Here is an 18,195-nt window from a genome sequence, read left to right on the forward strand (position 1 = left end):
CCCGCTTAGGCATGAAAGCCAGCTGGGTGACCTTGGGCCAGTCCTTCTCTCTCAGCCCAGCTCACCTCACAGGGTTGCTGTTGTGGGGAAAATAGGAGGAGAAAGGAGTATTAGGTATGTTCTCTGCCTTGAGTTATCTATGAAAATAATGAAAGTGGGATATAAACAAACAAACAAACAAACAAATCTTGCTTAAATTTTCAGTCAGTCTCCCTTTCTCTCTCTTCCAGGTGTCCTTCCTCCTTTCTCTTCCCAGGTGATTTGCTTTCCTTCAGATCCCCCAGCTTTCTCTCTCTCCTTTGTCTCAAAACTAAGCTTTTTTTTTTTTGAGGCCTGGATTTTGTAGTCAATAGGAGCTCTCCTGCCTGGCTGTTCCAACTTAGGATTGCATATTAGCTGTTCAGCTGATTGTGGTGGGAGGGAAGGGTTTGTCCTGTCCTGTCCTGCCCTGCCTTGGTGAATGGGGGATTCGTTCACTACACTGTGAATAATAAAGTGTGATAGTTTAATTTTCATAGGAAAGTATTTATTGACATTCACATTAGGCTATAAGTGGATTTTTTCCCAGACAGAATATATATGCCAGACTGAGAGAGCTACCATAATTATTTAGATTAGTTTAGGGTTAGCACTCTCTCTTTCCTCAATCACTGCTTTTCCTCTGTGCAGCCTGTATGGTACAGGTATTTCTTTGGATGACAAAGAATGTATAAAAACTATGCTGCTATTAGCTGATAGTGATCCTCTGAGGCACATAACCCTCTATCATAGTTTTAGTGCTTAAGCCACCTGTCTCTTTCACTTACTATTTCACTTAACAAGAGTGAGTGAGATTTTCTGTTGATTTGTGGTTTGTTTAATTTTCAGAAGCAGGCAAACATGCCAGCAAAAACAAAACTTTTCTATGATGACTCAGAAGGAGATGCAGATCAGGAAAAAAGTGCTTAATGTTGGCATATTTTTTGAGCTCTGGCATTGTGATTTATGTGGCTGATTTATCACAATTAGGAACTCAGTGCTCAGTGTTAAAATAAATTACTCTGATCAAAGACAAAGAGTTATTTTATAATAGCTTGCATTTTACTGCCCTTTTGAATCTCAACCTCTTTGCTTTGTTGTCTCCACATCGGGGAGACTATTGTCACTTTTAATCTTGTTAGGATTCTTGCCCAGTATGACTTTCCCTAAATAAATAAATACATTTGAAGACTTGCCTGTTGGCTAAATGACACCTCATACTACAGCAGGTTGGAAGTTCAGTAGACAGAAAGGTGAGTGATTGGTGAGAGGAGCTGACCAAGGAAGAGCAGGCTATAAGCATAAATATTATTGTTTATGTTTTAACATTTGTAACAATTTTTTAAAGAAGGCAATTTCAACTTTTGGGAGGGCATTCTTAATTATTGGGCACATAATTCAGTTTGATTCAAATTATGATTCTGTTCAGCATTTATTTGGGGGGGCATTCTTAATTATTGGGCACATTAAGTATTTATAGTGAGTGCAAAGCAGCAGTATTTTCCCAAAAGAAACCGGTGTAATCTGTTCTGCTGAATGATGGTGACTACAGAACTGTAGTCCTTCCTTCCATAGTGAACTCAGTGCTCTGAATGCCAATTTTAATAGAGAGAAATGACATCCTTGGCATACCAGAGAGAGATTTTGGCAAACTTGGAAAAACACCAAAGGGTGAAGAGGATAGAAATAAGAAGAACAGGAAGGGCTGAAGGAGGAATTCAGCCCAACACTCAGTACTTCAGTGAATACAAAACCAACCCACCAACCCTGAATACTGTGAGAGAGAGATGGAACAGAGGGCAATATTCTGGAAACAGGCCTTCTTTACAATTGCATAGGAATTCCTCACAGGGGGCTATTTTCTTGCATTCTATCTTGTTTTATATGACAGGACTGTGCATAGACTCAAAATATTTGAACACTACAATAACATCAAATTGCAGCAAATGCCTTCAAATACATTTGAATATTTTTTTGCATGAGTGGACCCAGATTTTTATTGAATTAAATTGAAAGTTTGAATGGAATGGTTTGAACTGACAATTCATATTAATTCTTCTAATCAAATTAATTGCAGAACAGAATCATAAATTTGAATCAAACTGAATTTGATTTGAATTAAAACACAAATTGGAATGAGATTTTGGCTGATTTGCACAATGTGTTACAAATCTTTCACTTTCTCCATACTAATACTGTAGATCACAGGTCATAGCAAATGCTTGATCGGAAGTGGGGAACACGATTTTATTTATGCATATATTTAGTTGGATCCCATAGCAAGTCTGTAAGAGAATTGAAATGGCCTGTGGTTGTCTTTCCTATTTCATGGAATTTGTTTTCATATATACCTGTAACCATGGTTACTTTAAATATTAGTCTGTTTGCAGGGTGGGCCTGAGTTGTCAGTAAAGAAAGATTGTCTCCTCTCACCTATAAATGAAGCTCTTCTTAACCAAGTTCCCAGCTGCTGTTGTTTACATGTAGTTTCAGACTATGTAATCTAGTCCTTGATGTCCTCCAGGTGTTTCAAACTATTTTTCCTACACTATTTTGCCATGTCTGCCTTATAATCTTTCCAACAACTTATAAAATAAATCTTTTTCTTCTCTCATTACTAATGGAGGATAACAGATATTAGAATGAGTAAGAATATGCAGAAGTAAAATTGCACTATAGATTTCTTGCTTCATAGTTTAAATTCTTTGTCACTACATCAGCCTAGTCCTACCAGTACAATATTCTTAAATAATCAGGGGAGTCCATGGGACAGACTTTATTGATGAATATTTTTGATTGCATCAATAGAAAAGAAGTAAGCAAACAACACAAATATTCATGGTTCAGTTCCAAAAAACATTCAGTTCCAAAGTTTTGATGCATTAGGAAAGGTTATTCAACCTCAGCTGCAAGGTACCATAAGGAATGTGCATGGCAAGCAGCCACATTTGTAATACTGTATAGCAGAAGGACATGCAAAAAAAAAAAGGAAATTCTTTTTTTTGACATCCTTTTCATAAGAACATAATGAAAGCCATATTTCTTCAGACCAAAGGGCATCAAGTCTAACAACTTGCTTTCTACATTGACCTACCAGGTGCATCTTGATGTACACAAATCAGATGTACACAAGCAGAACCTGTAAGAAAATCTTCCATATCACAGGCTCCCAAGCAATTGGTATATGTATATAAATGCATGTATGGAACCATGTGTCTATGTGTGCATGTGTGTATACTCACATGCTGATCTACACATACATACAGATATACATACACACACATATGAAAAAAGAAAGTTAATTTTCATGGCTAGCCTATCTTTCCTGCCACTCTTCCTCCCAAAAAGCAGATATAGCTAGAATGAAAATTCAGGACAGGATCTCTCATGCAGTAAGAAAACAAACACAGAAACTTTCCAAATACTTCCCAGTTTCTCTGTTGCATAAGTGCAATATTAAATGCAACAGACTAGACTAAATTCTGCTAAATACTAATTTCTACATACAGAGCCAGAATTTCACGTAGAGGAGGCCAGATTATGAAAAGCTCAGGATAGAAACTGTGGCCAAATTTTCCAGAGTGATCCAACATACATACTAAAATGATGAGGTCTTCTAGAAGTTTTGGCACAGTGTATGGTTAGCACTTCAGAGTTTTGGTAGTCATTTTTGTTATATTCTCAGAGATATGTAATAGGTCTCTCTCTTATACAGACTTGTATATATTATGGTTGGGATCACACAATATACTAAAATAAACTAAATAAACTATATAATAGCTTAGTCAAAAGTTATTTTCCCATTATTTCCTCTTTTATATACATGACAATCCCTTGCTCTAGAAGATGGAAGGATCTTCTGGAACTACAGGAGAAATGGTGCAGAAGGTTGTAGGAAGAAAGGAACATTTTTGCTCATGGAAGGCTCTACTGGCTCTCTACCTTCAAAAAAGGGTTGGACTAATTCATGGAAGTCATGGGGACTAATGGCTATTAGACCTGATGGAAGGGTGGCTACCTTTAAAAGCCCGCTCTGGAAAACCAGTGGGCTTCCTTGTAAAACAGGTTGGCCACTATGAGAACAGAATGTTGGATTAGAAGGGCCAGGGGTCTGATCCAGCAGGGCACTGCTTATGTTTTTATGTTATGTTCTTACTTTTAATCAGTGGAGAGATACAAGTGAATCCAATTTTATGTAGCGTTGGTATATATGTATGTGCTTACAAAATATCTATCTACCTACCTATCTACCTACCTACCTACCATCTATCATCTATCATCATCTCATTTGTTTCCCCCACAAACCAGGAAGGACAAAAGACTAAGAATTTGAGGAACTTACTGTACAAAACTTAGTATTTAGAGTTGCTTTTGTTTCATATATCATACATTAGGCCTTTCAAAACTCCCAGAACAATCTTGGAAACAAAACCAATTCTAATATTTTCAAATTATCACTTATTTCATTTTTTGCAGCATTGCACTACAGAGGTAAAGATGATTAGAAGTTTGATATAAAGAATTAAGTATGATATACAACGTGTTCCAGTTAAACCCAACAGTGAATCAAACATTCACACCAGCATACCAACTCCCTTTGCATTGGCAAGTTTTGTCTGGAGCAGGATATAGGTGCTAAGAATGTCTGCTTCGCACACTGTAATTGCTGTTAATTTCATTCCTAGATAAAAAGAAGAAAGCTGAGAAATCACATAGTGCTATGGTTTTCCAGCTTCCATGCTAATAATTATAACAGCAGTGCAGTTTTCACGTTTCTTCTTTGTATTTCTTAGAAAATGTAGGGACAACTCATATGCCCAGATAAAAATTGGATCACAAGAAAAGTTGGATGTGAAATGTTTGAAGTTTATAGTTTCTGCAGACCATTGTCAGAGTATGGGAAACCTGCATGTGGGGCCAATGGGAAAATACACTCTGCATTTCTATATTAGTATATATGAAATCAAGAGAAATGAAGAACCTCAAAATTGCACTAAAAATGGAATAGCAATTCATATTCATGCTGTTACAAATGCTGTTGTCATGTCATACCTAGGTATATGCTGTACAAAATATAAAACAACACATTTTCCTTTGATGTATCTATTTTTAGCCCCTGTATTTCTGCTCATACCAGTTAGGTGCATATTTAATTAAATGCACGCTTCTTCTTTTTTTAGCTAGGAACCTAGCATATGTGGATAATAATGAAAATACAAAAGATTGCTTTCCAATGAGACCTTCACTGTGCAATTTTCCTGACTCGTTTATGGAATTAAAATGGCGGTTCAGTTGATAACTTCAGTGAGTAATCCTCTTGTGTTTTCTCACTATTCTATTAGTACTTTTTTTCTTTCTGTGGGGAATTTGTTGAGGGAAACACAGATAACCTCACTGTGTCTTTTAAATGGTAGATCTAGAACACTTGCTTGGAAGTATCTATATCTATCATGTCTGTCTGTCTGTCTGTCTGTCTCTCTCTCTACCACTAAATTGCTCAGTAGTTCATGGACATCTTCAGTGAGCTTATCAGTGCCTGTTATAGTGGCATTTAGATATTGGCAGATATTGGATCTGAAAGTAAATGTAATTCTGACTTTCAGGAAGGCACCTGATAGAGAATGCCTTTTGCAAGTAAATGAAAAGCACCTACATTCAACAGGATATTTGAATGAAGATTCAAGCAAAGGTTTTTTGTTTCCTGTCAGTCAGTAGGTACTAGGTAGGGTAAATACACTCTTGAAGCAAACTCAACTTCTGGTGGCTACATTTATGTTGTTTTCTTGGAAATTTTCAGAGGTTGTTTGTATGTGCCTTTTTAAAAAACTTCTTGGTTTAGTCAATCATTTTAGAATTTCTAGGTACTCCCATATCTCATACTAGCCAAGGCCAGCCCTGCTTAGCTTTTAAGTTTGGCCTTGGTTAGTTATTCTGCTGAGGACCAGAAGCACTAGAATTATACTGGGAGGAGGATATCACATCCAGTTGACTGAAGAGAGTGTGGGGCATTTCAGATCTTATGGGGAATTATTATAACAAGGCCCACTATCTGCTTTAAAATAGTTATAATAACCAGAAGAACAGCAGAAATAAAGTCTTGAATGCTGCTGCAGGGAGAATAAACATTGAGGAATGATATAACTTACTGTCTTGTTTGTTGGTTTAATGGAAATATTTGGTTGTCCATTATGAGAAGTAGGCTAGTGGATTAGATCTTCCAGGAACTTTCTTGCACTCTTATTTGCATTTACAATTTTGTTGATGTGCTTAATTTGGTTGCTATAATAAATATCCATTGATCTGTGCATATAACCAAAACTAATAATATGTGACAATGTGGTCTTCATATTATAACACCACTAATAAAAGATGTTTTTAGAGGCTTAGTAACAAATTGATTAAGACAGTCACAGATGCCATCTTATACTGGTTGTAAGGTGTGGTAAAATATGCTTATGTAAGGTTGCTTCCAACTATTTCCATATATTCCTTCTGCTTGCTTTTCACACTGAACATTAAATCAGGGTGCTTATCCTATGTAACTTTTCTTCCACATATGTCTTGTCTCTTGGAGCCATCTTCTTGCATTTTTTAATATCAGCATAGTAGTAAATGACCAAATTAATTTTTTCCTCTTTTATCAAATAATCTAATTTTGATAAAACAAGTGTTTAATTCAAGCTGTGGTTGGCACTTAAGAGATCCATTTTTCAGAAATTCTGAGTGCTTTTTATGTTTGGCAGATATTGAACACTGCTTTATACAAATGGTTTGGCAGACCTTTCCAGCAGCTTCCATTCAATGTGCTACTTAGCCAGAGGACGAAAAAGAATCTGACAAATAAAACATATATTATGTAAATGAAACATTTTTTTCAGGATGAAAATGATATTAAAGGTTCAATATTCATAATTATAGTTTTCTGAGAACTTTACCCATTCTGCATTTTATTAGATGCCATTATCACCACTGGTGTATTAATGTCAAATAATAATGTATATTAATGCAGCTTAGGTTAGTCCAGCTCTTAATGCGGCTAATTTTTAGTTATAGATTGCTCAAAATAAATCTTCCTTTAAGAATACAAAGCTCCTAAGCAGCAACCCGTATTCTCTAGACAAATTATTTGATGAGAGCATTGCTATGCAAACAGGGTAGAATGTCCCTTCATTTTAATTATGCTTTACTCAGTTTCTTCACTCTTCCCACTTTTTTGAGGAAATTCAGTCATATTATAAAATCCTAATAGAATTAGAGAAAGGAACAAATGTCTTCAGCATCAGCATCATATATTTATACAAGGTATTCCAATACCAAAATAGTTTAATCCCTAATATTGGCCTGCCTGTAGCAGAAGAAATGCCATAGTTTGCATTTCATGCAAGTAGCTGAGAATGTGTATGAATGTATCTGTGCAGAAGTGTTTTTGTTTGTGTGTGAGAGAGAGATGGAGAGAAAGAGGTAAAAAGAGAAACAAAGACATTTAGAAATGGATGTAGAGCGCAAATGTATTTTGTTGCATGTTACATAGATGCACCCAGGCATTGGACATCATTTCCCTACTAGTGATTTATTGCATCCTCTAGTCATCCAAAATAAGAGTAATGAGGACAAGTTTTATATCACTTCAGAGACGGCTTGGAGATACTATGTAGCTGCTATAAGTTACTAGTGGGGAAATGGCTTAAGGCTTAAAACAGACATGAGAATGGCACTGAGGAAAGTACTGTACTTCTAAAGTAATGATACTGTTGTGGGTTTTTAAAAATAATTTTATTGCAGTTTTTAATAAACAGTAAAAACTAATACAAACTAAACTAGAAGAAAAAAGGAAAAGTTCAGAAGGTGCAGAAAAAATAAAAAGAAAAGGAAAAAAGAAAAAATTAGAAGAGAAGAGAAAAGAAAAAGAAAAAGGCAACAAAAGACAATAATAAAGAAGTGGCTTCCAACCTTAGTCACACTGAGCATTAGCTAATATAGTAACTTTTCACCCTCTTTTAAAGTTACAAATAAAAAAAAAACTCTTCTCCCTATAGCCTAACTTTTATATATATACACAATCCAGAAAACATCATTTTTTCAGTCCTGGATCAGCAAAAAGTCCATTAGGAGTTACCAGAAATATCAGACAAATAGTTTATTGCTGATCAAATAGTCCAACTTTATATTACTTCTTTTTGCTCTGCACAATCTTGACCTTGAAATCATTCCAATGGCATTGCAGGATTTGATCTTTCATCTATGGCATTCAAGAGGAGACTTCAAAGGTTTCATCAACCTACTTTGTAAATCCCATAAAGAGGCGTCATCCAGGATTTCTTGTGGCAGCTGCAATATTACATGTACAGATCCTTTACTTCCCGTAAAGAAGCATCATCCAGGATTTCTGGTCATAGCTGTTCCATGTCCAGATCCTTTTCTTGATTTGTCTTTTGTATTCCCATTTTCATAATCCCAATTTTGTTGTCTTCCGTGCCTTCAAACTCTATAAAATCTATGTCAGGTAAAAGTTTTTTAAAGTTTTTCTCATCATTTTCTGAAAGTTTATCCATTGAAATCTGTATCCTTTCTGAGATATTAGTTATTAATATCTCAGTCCAGTTTTCAAAAAACTCTTTAAGATAAGAAAAAGTTATAGCCAGCTTAGCCATTTTAACTCTTTTCTGCCTGGTCCTTTGGTTCCCTCTAGTGTCCATTTGCAACCTTTATCAAACCTCAGTTCCTAATGTGGGTTTAGTTCTGTTTGAGTTGTTTCCCACAAATATATTATTTAATTATATACTGTACTTGTTTTTCAAATCTTACAGCAAAAATAACAAATATTCCAAATCTCTCTGGTCTCCCAATCTGATTAAAACTTTCTTAAATCAAAATCCTTTTTTTTTGTGCTTTTTGCCAATTGTATATTATTTTACATTCTTAAGTTTCTGTTTAAAATTTCTTAAATCCAAAGAAGAAGGCAAAACACACAAGGTGTCAAATCAAGTTTGCCATTTTGAAGGTCTCTAATATCCATAAAGTGGTTAAATTGAGCATTTCCAAATGTGGTTAGAAAGTGAGTTAGGCTGGCTTAGTGTCCTTACTAAAGGCTCCGCCACTGCTTGGAGCAACGATGTCATCTCTTGGCATTCAAACCTGCAGGATGTTGGAAGTCCTGGCAAATCCAGCATGCCTCATTAGCATGTGAATTAGCATGTAAATTGAGTTGTCCCACAATGCAACTCTGAGGAAGCTGTTTTGTTGCCAATCCCACTTCCTCTCACTCTCTTTCCCCTTCTTCCACCCAGGGAGAAGCAAGCATGCTGCTCTGCTCTCCATTCATCAGGGCCATGTGCTCAGGCCTTGATGAAGGATTCTGCCCCTCTCTTCCATACAGCTCTTGGCAGCTGTAGGGCTGAGAGTTTAGGGCAAACTAAGTATTTAGAAAGAAAAGAAGAACAAAGGAACTTCATCTTTTCCACCAAGATGGATGCTACAGAAGCAACAATACAGTAAGAAATTCTTTTACTAAACTTAACCTAATCTGAGCTATCTAAGATAATTTTCTTTTTCTGTGCCAGCTTCTCAGATGTGTTATAATCTCTGCTCCATTTCAGTGGTTCTAGCAGGCCACTAAATTGGCTTCACAGGAGACCACTGTTTTATTGTCTCCTCATGAGGAGACAGCCATTCAGAGCATTTGTGGGTGATCTCCTTTTTCAGAGAGATTCAGAGGACCAGTCTACTCACCAGCCTTTTGCTCTTCATAGCAGTCATCACCTCTGCTCATTCCTGGAGATGTCTTCAGTCAGCCATGACTCACACCAGAAGTCCAGTAACAATCCTTTTGTAGTCTAAGATGAAGTACATACCACCTATATTGATTCATCTGATATAGATTTAACATACCTTGAGCCCTAGCCAATTGTACTGCTGATATGCTAATTCTGCTTGCAAGTGGACTGATTTACAGGGAATGTGATATTGGAGAATATACAAATTAATTAAAACAGATGCATGAGTATGTAACAGAGCACAAAGAATACTTGCAAATGCCCGTACATTACCCACTGCTATTCTTACATCACTTTCAGCCCTAAAAGAAACAGCTACAATATAGTGTAATTAAACTATATAGCCTGCCTTCATTCATTCATTCATTCATTCATTCATTCATTCATTCATTCATTCATTCATTCTGTTTTTATGGCCACCCATCTCAGATAAGTGACTCTGGGTGGCAAACAATCCATAGTTGAACTTTATCCATAATTAAGGATATAATAATATTTGCCACTGTAAACTTCGTAAGGTGTGCTGCCAAAGAAAATTAAAATATGGATAAAACTGTACATACACATTATGTAACTCTTACTCCAGCTGATCTTGATCTTGATGCTCTGGAATTCAATGCTCTGCTTCTCTATTTCACAAAATAGTTTCCTATTAATATTACATTACCTTGAATTTAAAGTTTATGAATTTATTAACCAATCTTGCAATAATCTAAAAATGCTGAGTTCTTTCACAGGCATCATAGCAAAGCTGATGAGTGTGTTGTTTACATTATTTATCAGTACAAGTGAAGAAAAGACTGCTTAGCTTACAAACACATATTTTCTTTCCCACTTCCTTACCTTCCCCATGAGAAGTGAATGTTCCAGAGGTGGATGTTATTATCAACTACTCCCTTTTGGCAAGCCTCTAATCTTTCCAAGTATTGCTCAAAAGGCACACAGAATTTTGGTTTTACTTTTAAATTAGATAAAATTAGATAGCTTGAATATCTGATCCACCTGGCCAGTTAAGGTCTTCTTAAGACTTTATTTTATATAGCTCTCTTCCTAGATAACTCTCATTTATATTTAGTATTTCTTTTTTTAAATAAGCATGATGCTGTTATATGTAAAAATATTAATCCAGCATAATTCCTTTCTATACTTTCCATAAACATTGATGTATTGTGGAAGTTCCATTATGCTATTTGTTCATTCTTGAAAATAATACTTTATTATTTTTGCATTTATTGGAGTTTGAATTTATCCACAGTTAACAATGAAGGTGTTTAAAAACAATTGATTAAATAAAAAGAGTATCAGGTAAAATCATAAGTTAGACAAGATGTAAAAAAAAATTAAATAATGAAAAGCTTGATAGAAAAGGTTTTAGAGTCTACTCATTGGCTACAAGATAGGGACCAAGTGGAGTTCTCGGAAAGAAATGTCACAAGTTTAGAGTCACCTATAAAAAGCCTACTACTTACCACTCAGATTTATATAATTATACCACCCAACTTAAAAACTTGGGGGGAAGGGTTTATAATAATCACATCAACATGAAATAAATCCCTGTATAATCCACAAAATTCCATAAAAATAGAATTATTCATGTAAAAATTCCAGTAAATAAAATACCCTTCCACATTAATCACCAAATTCTCACTGGAACCATATGATCTTTGCAAACTTTACAAAGGCTAGCAAGTTGGGGGCATGTGTACCTCATGGGTTGTATTTTTTCACAGTGTGAGGACATACAAAACTCTAAGCCTCCACCCGCTTTACTTCATGTATGGTGGGAACCCCTGGCATCCCTTTTTGGAAGAATACACAAAATAGATAATATCTACTAGGAAGAGATAGTCCAGTAGTCCTTGTCCTGTCCCAGCCCATTCACACGCAATACCCCAGGGAGGCAGTTGTAAAATTTTACTGAGAACCTGATGAGGTAAACTTGTGAGGTAACAAACAGGCGGCAAAGAAGTGAGAGCGCAAACGCACACACTCCAGAGAAACAAGCCTCAGAAGTCTAAGGCGAGCTTGCCTTAAGGGAGTTTTCACGTTCAAACAAGATTAGTCAAGTGAGTCCAAGAGTCAAGAGTCAGGTCATGAGGTTTCCGATCAGGAATCAAGGCACGTGGAGTCCGGTAAGCAGACGGTCCTCTCCCAGACCAGTCTGGGCTTGTGGCTCCCTTTTTATAGAGGCAGACCTGGGTGGAGCTTATTTAGGAGGGCGGAGCTATTTTCTCACATGCAGCCTCGCCAACCTCCGCTGTTCCTCCCTGCTTTCCGCTCTCCTTTCTTGAGCACTGGGAGGGGGCGGCAGCCGGAGCCTTCGTCCTCACTCATCAGTGGCGCCTGTGCCTGCTGCTTGCTGACCAGCCCCGTCTCTGACTGCTCAGGCACCCAGTCATTCATCTAGAGCTGTCTGCTTGCCCTCCAACTCTACATCAGAGGCTGGCCGCCCATCCTCTTTGACTGACACTGACTCTGAGCCCAAACCCCACATGGATTCCGAGCCTGAGCCCCCCATGACAGTCCTGGCTAGATACTTAAAAAATTCTGAACAACCTGAGATGTTACCTAACAACAGTCTAACATCATTTTATGGACTCCCTCCTCCTGAAAAGATCAGAGCTTCCATGACATTTTACCTCAAAACCTCTCTCTGGCATGATGATCCCAAAGGATACTATCTGAATATATTTGCAGCCACTGAGAAGTTCTGGAGAACCAAATAGGTATACTACCTCTGATTGGTCATTCCCCAGTTTAGGTGGTTCATTAGTCATAGTCCTATAATGAATTTAGAAGCTAGACTGAGATAGACCCATCTCAGTGGGTCTATCTCAATAAGCAGTGCCATTCTAAACTGTCTAAAAATTGAAACATCAGCTTTATCACCTTATCTAAGACTAGGAAGTTAAAGAAGATAATAGATGTCTTCTTTAAAAGTCTGACCACAGTGTTGTATCTTAGAAGTACTGACCATTTCTGTAGCCTACATTGGTTCTCCACTTCTGGCTGCTTTTAACAGAAGGGACATACAGCTATTGGGCAGGTGATAGGCTTTCAGTCTCCCTGAAGTGTGAATATCACATACTTGTGCTATAAAAACTGAAAGTTATCTGTGCAGCCTGAGCAGACAGTACTGTAAACACATTCATCTTTGACTGATGTAACTATGAAGGCTGTTGTAATAGACAGGAGCAATTCTATCTGTATATAATTATTCATAATAGGCTTCTGAGGGTTTCAATGCTCTGTCCTCTGGGTCTATTTGAAATGGGCCTGTAAATTCTTGAAAGAGTTGTGTTGATTACCACAAGCAGATGAAATGCTAGAAGATAAGTAAGGATTTTTATCTCAATCACTGCCACAGGGCAGTCTGTGTGATATGGTGTAAGTAGCCTGCTAGTTACTTTAAGTGTTTACCATTGTATTCTAGTTCTTGACTCAATGGTTTCTTTGCCCTCAGCTTTTTAGCATACAGTACCATGAAGAGAAAGAAGTTCTGTGGTTTGGTGTGATGCTTTTGGTGTGATAGAATCAATACCTCTGACCACATCCTAACGGTCCCTGAAAGACCACCTGTAAGAAATCTTTCCAGATATGTCAGGGAGTAATAGCTCCCATCCTGAACACTACCTGCCAACCTAAACATAAGCAACCTAAACAGGGTCCTTCAGGTCAGCAACAGAATTCTATGCCAGTCCAGTAGATCTTTGTGGCCTCATTTTCTAGCCAGTTATAGCTTTCTTTATTTTGAGCTGTCTCCCTTTTAGCTGTTGAGAACTAGCTTAGTGCTGAATTGGGGTGCTTTCCTGCTATCCCACCTCTCTTGATTATTTTGTATTCATACTCCCTCCCCACTCAGGATGAAATAATTTCCAGTAATATGGATCATACTTCTCTGATTTTACTGTATATTATACAAATGATGTAATCTTTAACAAGTGAATCACCTCCCCCAAATTAATCAATCTGTGGAAACAATTTTAAAAGAATCAAATGTCTATAGGTGTATAATATAAGTGTATTTTTCTTTCAGAGTTCTAATGAACAATTTGCAGCATTTTATGTGTTATTTCTTATGGATATATAAGAAATATACTCAAAACCTATAAACCAAAACTTGCTTTTCTAATCAAACAGAAATTCATTAAATATCTCTTGCGCTGTGTTTGTTCTTCCTTCTTCTTATTAATTGAAGTCTCTCATCCTTGCAATGGTTTGTTTTGTTTGTTTTGTGTCATTTTTAGATCATTTTAGTCTGGACTGTCTGTCCTGTTTTAGTTTTTTATTAATTTTTATGGATTTTTTAAAAAAAATTGTACGCTGCCGAGAATCTATTGGAGTTGGGTGGCTACAATAAATTTAAATAAATAATTAACACAGCAAGCCTTGTGATTATCTTAAAGACCAGCAGATTGAAGAAAGTATAAGGATGTCTAGATGTGAATCTACTTCATTATATGTTATTGTATGTTAATATGTTTTCTACTACAGATTGTTACTATGGTAACTAACCATTTTGGGGGTGAAGAGGTTGAATTTAATTGTCCCCTTTTCACGTGTTAATGGTTGCATTGCCTAAGGGAGGAACTTGCCTGAACTTGTTTTAGTTTCAGTTTCCCTTCGGTGTAGGCTTGCAGAGAATATGCAGCTGAAAGAAATCTCTCCTCTCAGCAAACAGCCTTTAAATATGTTTGTTTTCTATAAATAAAATTATTTTTATAGAAATGCCTGGTGTGTGACTTTTCTGATCTCTCCTGGGCCAAAGGCTTTCAAGCACTCTGCCAACGTTGTACTCATGATGGTGTTATTTTATTTGATATATAAACTTTCTTTGCATACAGGTGGGACAATCAAAGTACATACATAACTCAAATAGAAAAAAAATGAACTGAAAACAGCATAGAAGTTTTTAAAAAAACCATTCAAACTGTAGATTGAAAAAGTGTATCTTGAGTTCTGGTGGGGACATGGTGGATTGAACAGCTGTGCCCACGGGCTTAGCAGGCAGAACTGACAATGCGGCATTTTTTTCAGGCTTAGGCTGGTTTTTCCTGAAGCTCAGGAGTGTTTTTCTGGGAAAGGAAAACACTTGGAATTACCCCATCTGTCCTCCAGAACGGTGGCTTGCAGCCCGAAGATCGCAAACAGCATTAGTGCTTGACTGGTAAGAGCTAGCCAGGAAGCTGGGACGTCACCATTTTCTAAACCACACTGTAGCCTTAAAGGGACACTAAGACTGGCCACCCCATTTCTAAATCATCCAATTTATATTTCTTTTAAGTACATGTACCCTAAGAGAAGCTTTCTACAGCAAGGAGAAGCTGGCTCTCTTGGTGTTTATCATTATTTTTGGGATTACTTTTTTAAAAAAAAAATTCTTTTAAAGTTTTGGACCTTATTTTCCCTCCAAATACTAAGGAGGATTGAGAGTAAATAATTGTCTCCCTGTTACTATTTTTGTACTAGATTTGAAGATATTAGCATTTTCCTACACGTTGAATCAGCTGATTTGAACCTTCAGCTTTCTGCTTCTACTTTCCCTGGGGAACTGTCTGCTTATCACTTTCACTTCTGTAAACTTGCTCTGTAACACCTTCATATCCTTGACTTTCGCTGGTTAAGCTCCTAAGGGGCACCATAATCTACTGCTTGGTATGGAGGACCTTAAACTTTCTCTGACTTCCACTGAGATTTCAAACAGATTCTTTCTGGTTCTTACCAAGTTTTATGCGAGGCATGCAGGACATTGTGGAAAATATGAGCTTTGAAATGTCTTACTTGGATGGGGATGTCATGGATGAAATGGAAGAATTTAACAGTGACAAATGTCTCTTCGATCTCTGTTGAAATGCTGGATGAAGATTGGATAGTTGAGTTGAAGAAATCAAAGGGAGAGATCGAGTTGCCAGGCATAAGTGAAATTTATCTTCTGATGGAATGCCATGGAAAAGAAGGGGTTATTATGTATGGGAGGTTCCTGAAGAGAAGTTGGACATTTTGAAGGGGGCAGTTGGGCTGTTTGATTTCTGTAAGAAAAAGGCTCTGTGCACATTGTGGGGACATGTAAATGCTTTGGTCTATTTTGAAGTGGGATAAGAGTTTAAGAATATTTCTCTAGATTGTTTTTAGGGTTTGGCTGATTTCATTTATCTTTAGTGATTTGGATTAAGATTACTAAGGTATAAAAAATATTATTTGGTTTTGGGTTTAATATGATTAAGATTATTAAAATTGTACTATTTATAAAAATAATAAAGGTGGGATAAAATTAATTAATTAATTAAATAAATAATGGTAGACAATTTATATGCTTTTAGCTTGATTTTTATTATAGTAGACAGGAATGTATAGAATAGTAATAGGAAGGAAATAATTAAATAAATGTTATCCTGGAGGGGGTAGTTGATTAGGAGGTGTGTGTGTATGTGTGCGTGCATTTCTTCTCTTTCTTTTAATATAAGGGGATGGAGCAACTGTATTTACTGATTTTTATAATGTGCCAATGGAATGATTTATAGAAATAATGTGATTTTGGTTTAATATGGAGTGATTGATAATAGAAAATAGTTTTATGTCCTTGCTATTAAAAGTTGGAAGTCACCTCTTTTTGTATTTTTTAAAAAAATTATCGTGTTTTGACATTTTAGTTTTTTCTTTTTTTTCTTTGTATTTTTTTGTTTTTCTGTAGCTTTTATCTTTGTCTGAAACTTAATAAATTTCTTAAAAAAAAAAGAAAAGTCTATCTTAACTCATTTTCTAACAATGGAGAAAGTGAAAACCACAATTATCTATGGGAGAAGGCCTGCCCAAACACACCCAAATAGTTCTCTAGAAATGGAGAGATCTTTCAAAGGGTAAGCCCTTGTTAGATTCTTAATGAGGAAATTAAACTCTTAGGTAATTAGGCCCTAAACTATTGAATACAAAAAGTGCATATAGTAATAATTTCATTAAAGACTAACAACAACTCTTTCCAAAGTGATGCTTTTTAGTTTCTTTATTTAAACATCCTCTTACTGCCCAAATAATGTAAGCCTTCCTGTTATCTTTAGCATGTCTTTTAAAAACTATTTAAAAGTTTTCTGGAGACTTTAATTCTCTTTTTAACATAATGTAATAAAGCTGTAAACAGTATAAAATGATGCTACAGGGGATGTGAAGTGTGAAGCACCCAAACTTTACCTAACACTATGATTTAGAAAATAATAGCAAAAGAGTTGGTATCCTAGATTACAGAGCATTGATGGTATCCCCCCCAATCTCTTCATTCAGCACTCCCAATCACAAAACAATTTGTTGTTTCCATTATTGTAGTGAACAGCTAGGACCTAACCTAGAGATTGCAAATTCATAGGTCTGAGAAAGGTTCTGCAATTCTTCTGTATTACCAGGCCAAATTGTGGTAGTATGGTTAAGCTCTAATTTGAAGTGGTGCTTTCACCACAAACACTACAGAAATAAGCTGCAAGGTTAGGCAGGGTGTGTGAACATTGAAAGTAACTACAAATTATACACACATCACAAAAACTAGGAGGTATCCTCCATTTCAAATCATATGTGTATGTGTGTGTGTGTGTGTGTATAGTTATTTCCGAAATAAAGTAAGTTGTAAAACATGGATCAATAGCTCACATCCATGTCTACAGACCACACCTGTATAGATATGTTTTGATTTCATAGCAGCATAAAACATAAACCTGAAATACAGCTCCTTATGGCTTTCAATGGACTGCTATCTTGCCAAATCCACTTTCTGGTTGTATCAAACTGTTAGGGCAGCAGAGGATATTCTGAAGATTGTTATTTTTATGTTGGTCCAGGTAGAAGGATGTTGACTCTGAATATGAGGGAAATATGTGTAAAAGTCACAAGCTGTTTGATAGAAGATGTGGAGGCCTTATAGCTGGAAATGAAAAAGAATTTGCTCTTTAATGGATATACACTGGAGTGAACCTTGATAGCAGAAGTAGCATGAAAAGTTGGAAGGAATACCAACAGGAAAGAGCAGCTAGGTGCCCTGTAAAATTATGCTCACAAAGCAGGGTTTTATGCCAAGATGGCAACACAGTGTGGGAGATATGCACAGTTACTGAGAACAGATTGCTGATGGTTTCCTCCGGTCAGCACATTACAGTCATATGAGTGTTAGGAGGATCTGTTTTGGTTCCATTACATCCGATTTTTCCATAATGCGTTCCATCAGTTTTCTACCCGCCTTGGGAACAGGCAAACACAGCCGTCGTCAAACAAGCTGACCTTCCATTTGGCTCACAGCGTCCCAAGTAGAGCTCGGGAAGAACCACAACACCTCACCCAATAGTAAGGCTGCGATTAGACTGACAGCCGTGGCAATCCGCTCGATCTTCTGATACTGCGACGAGTTTACCACGTCTTACTTCCC

Source organism: Candoia aspera, chromosome 1 (genome assembly GCF_035149785.1).
Source record: "Candoia aspera isolate rCanAsp1 chromosome 1, rCanAsp1.hap2, whole genome shotgun sequence".
NCBI classification, from domain to species: Eukaryota; Metazoa; Chordata; class Lepidosauria; order Squamata; family Boidae; genus Candoia; species Candoia aspera.